Genomic DNA, 4,183 nt, shown 5'->3' with positions numbered 1-4,183 from the left:
GAAAAAAGTGAGTTTGGTGGTGTATTACGTGTGTTGCTGGGGTGGTGGGGAGAGCACGCACGGGCACGACTGGAAGAATAGCACAAGCAGCCGGCCGACCTGAACCATTGCTGGTGACCCTACAGTGACCCAGTATCGGCACAGCAACTGTGACGTACGGGCCCGGCACGACCAGCCCACCTGTCAGCTACACCGTGCAAAGTGTCCTTTTTTTAGTGCTTAATTAATGGACTAGGTGAGTGCACGTGCGTTGCAACGAAAATATATAATTTTTTATTCTGTATTATTTAGTGTCGAGCAATATTATTTGGCAATGAACTACTTTAAAATTGATGAAGACGACTTTAAAAAAAATTGAGAAAAATACAGAATTCGTGTGATATATAAAGGGGGTCGGCGCCTGACACGTGATGCCGACACCAGGGATCGGCGTCAAGATGTATGGTGCTGACCCCCTGACACGAGATGCCAGCGCCAAGATCTATGGCGCCAACCCCTGCCACATCACCATCCACGGCACCTAAACAGGCGCCATTAAAGTTGGCGCCGTCACGCGTTGTCTCGGCGCCAATTATAATGGCGCCGAGCCGGGGTCCATTTTTTTAAATGAAACTGCAAAGGGTGTATTTGTGAAAATAATACCCTAAAAGGCTAAAATGCAAAAAAGTTGGCCAAGAGCTACTACCAATGTAAAATTTCGTCAACTTTATCTTAAGACCACCTTTCCAGATAGACAACTACGCCACGATTGAAAACAGCGCGTGTTTGTAGGCCTGTGAGTCCGCAAAATTATTAACGGAATGAACCTGATTACCAAAAACAGGTTTCCCTATGTACGATCAGAAAAAATACACACACATATTCCAACATAACAGCTTCGTTTTAATATTTATGATCACAGAGACCAAGATACAACATAGGATAACAAAATGTATGAATCCCAGGAACCGTAGCTTCAAGATGTGGACATGGTCGATCAAAGTTTCACCGTGTCTTATTATAACTAATCAGATACCATGAATGGAATAAAAACCACGAATAATCCCAATAGAGGCAGCTTAGGCAGACACACCACCACCACGACACTCGTCCAACATGTCAACGTTACACTGCATCAACCGAAAAAGCCAGTGACGACATCATCAAATCAGTATACAAAAAGCAGGTCCATAATTCTTAACATGGTCTCAACAAAGCCAACCGTGTAAAACGATCATACCCTTGTAAAAATTGCTTGAGAGCCTAGCTTTGATGACAAGTAATTAGCAGGCTCGGTAAAAGAAAAAACAGGCACCTCTTGATACTTGCAGGTTCATTGTCCCAGAGGAAATTGACAGTCACTTAGTAATGTCACTCACATTAGACCAAACATCAGCTAAAAACAAAGATACCTAATAGTTACATAAATATTTATTTAACTGAACAGACCTGTTTAAATAACAGATAAGGGCCATATATCAGGCATTTCACATATTACCAAAATTGGACCCTTTATTTAAAATGAAGTTTTTCAAGATGAAGGGAATATATAACAAACAAAATGTGAATGGCCACATGTAGCTCTTGTACAACTAAATAAGTTACCACAACCTTTACTATGAAGTGACAAACCAAATGTTTGATGCACCAGACCGAAGAAAAATTAGGAAACAGAAAGTGGCAAGCAAACATACATATTGGAAAGCCTTAGAATGGATGCTGCAAGCATCAACATTGATCGCTGGAGCAGCCGGGGTGGCAGCAGCAGCTTCTGAGACAACAGTCTCATGCTGAATGGTCCGAGGACCCAATATAGTGTCAACAGTCATGTTCCCTGTGTGCAATGGCACTACCCATACCAAATGTCATACCTGAAACAATGTGTTCATTCAATTCAAGGACTATGATAATGTTTATAGCTGAAGCTATCCAGAAAAGAACAAGCTTTGAATACCATACCACCTTCAGCAATGGTGGACCTGATTCCTCCAAACATGAAGCCACCACCATCTCGAACAGGAGCTGGAGGAGGAGGCTGGCGTGCTGTAAAAAAAATCAGTTGACACATTAGTTACAGAAATAAAACAAATTATAGCTCCAATATAAACACAATGAAATGTAATCCTATTATGAACTAAAACCTAATTGGTTCTGATTCCAAAGAAATCAACAATACTTGTACCAAAAATCCATGTGTATTAGGAACAGAACTGAAACAAATTCTAATTCCAACAAAAACAAGGAACCATAATTTCTATATTTAACTCTGTCTCCATAGCAACCAATAATGTTTAAGAACAACTTCATACTGGCACCACAAATTCCAATATAACTTATGGTATATTTATGTCATCAACATTGCTATAGTAACACATTTTCAACAAATGAACATACAGATATACAAGAATTTTTTTTGCAAAAGGGATGACATGGAAACCAGAAAAATTATTGCTTTATAGGAGTAAAGAAAAGAAAAGACATGGGGTACCTTTTTGGGTGTTCGGTCCTTGTCACCTAGAACCTGCTCAAGTGTAAAAACAATGAATAAATCACATTGAACTGAAGATAACTCATTAAAAAAGCATTGCTGTGCAAACAACACAGATTGGGTAGTATTAGGCTTCAAAAATCGTTGCTTTCTATTCAAAAGTATGTGTTACATTCATAGCCAACTAAGAAGGTCATTGTTTGCAACAGCAGCGCAAGTAGATAAAAACAAGATTCTTCTAACACTTTGAGTAATTGGATATTAGCTCACTGTGGTTCTAAAAATCATTATAAATTGAGTAGCAGATTTCTCACTCTAAAATGAAGATACAATACTAAAAACATTTAATATGGACTTACAAGTAACCAAATTTAGGTATGACACTCAAATCTGGAACAACCCAAACTGTAGTTCCTTAGACTCCTGGTAACATGTAAAAGGATGATTTACTCAACACGTATTGATTTGAGTTTAAACATGATGTTGATTGTGTGGCGCTTGTCCTTGAATGAATATAATGAAGTAATTGTTGTTTCAGATATTAGTGAAAATGATCTCCACAGAATAAAAGAAGACTACCTATAAAATTTTAAATGTAATGTTTTTCGAGATTTTTTTTAAATGTAAATATTTCCAGATAAATGGACCAGTTGCATCCAACTATTTGGCAGCTATAGGCTGCAATAGAAGAGGAGTCAGTGTAAAACGAGTTTTTTGTTGCACACAGAGCAAATTCGTTCGTATCTATGTGATGCCCTGAACTTTGATATACTACCCATCTCAACTAAAAGCATAAGCCATTTGGTAAATACAAACACTTTTATTCAAAATATTCTTCTTTTAACCTTAGGTTTTTACTCACCAATGCCTACATTTTTAATGATTGTTCTCAATAACAGAAGTTGTAATGCTGTTTAAATTCTGTTGCCCTCATCTACCTCAAATTCTGAAAAGAGTGAACATGAGCGAAAAGGTTCTTACACTCACAGTTTTAGAAGTATTCATATGTTGTCGTATTCAGCAGGATGGAGCTTCCACTGAAGTTGTTATTATCAGCCTGACTATAAGTACACATATACATAGATATGAGAAATATTTGTCATAGATAACAAAAAAGTCTAATATATACAAAATAAACAAAAAAATCAAAGACAAAGGCCTGGATCATTATCTCCTTAGCATGCCATTAAATTTACATAAGCAAGTGAAGTGTACTCATGAAATTGGTGTATATTACTTAAATTTCTTAAACATCTAGAGCCAAAGGAGGAACCTTAAAATATCATGAACAAGTACAAATCCTCAACATTGTGCTGCAGAAAAATGTACTTACAGTCAAGATAGCAAGAAGACTACGTGTATCTACTAATTCTGGTGGAAGAGGCCCAAATAAATTATTGTTATCAACAAGGCTGCAAGTTCACAGCACAAGACATGTCAACTTACAAGTCATCTGCAACTTGCAAAATAGAAAATATTAGAGAAAAATTTGAGGTCTACTTACAAATGAAGGAGTCAAGGCAAGCAGGACAACTCAGATGGGATTTATAATGAGTTATTATTCATGTGACTAAAAGGTAAAATTGGAACCAGAATTATTTACTAATTTTACAAATCAGAAGCATCAGGGATGGGCAGAAAATAAAGATACTTGACACTTACAGATGTTTAATTCTTATTAAGTTGGCAAAAGAGTTTAAGTATGGGCCTGATATG

At 37.1% G+C, this 4,183-nt stretch overlaps 1 long non-coding RNA gene across 1 annotated transcript; it reads right to left on the bottom strand.

The window, feature by feature from the left end:
- Positions 1–3,480: 3,480 nt before the first annotated feature.
- Positions 3,481–3,943, bottom strand: LOC103641069 (uncharacterized). The gene is made up of 2 exons (XR_560062.2): positions 3,801–3,943; positions 3,481–3,528 (listed from the first exon to the last, which is right to left on the bottom strand). It is a non-coding gene; the product is annotated as an uncharacterized lncRNA (long non-coding RNA).
- Between the last annotated feature and the right edge of the window lie 240 nt (positions 3,944–4,183).

The sequence above is a fragment of the Zea mays genome, chromosome 10 (assembly GCF_902167145.1).
Source record: "Zea mays cultivar B73 chromosome 10, Zm-B73-REFERENCE-NAM-5.0, whole genome shotgun sequence".
Lineage (NCBI taxonomy): Eukaryota > Viridiplantae > Streptophyta > Magnoliopsida > Poales > Poaceae > Zea > Zea mays.
This window is presented reverse-complemented; position numbering and strand designations above follow the sequence as displayed.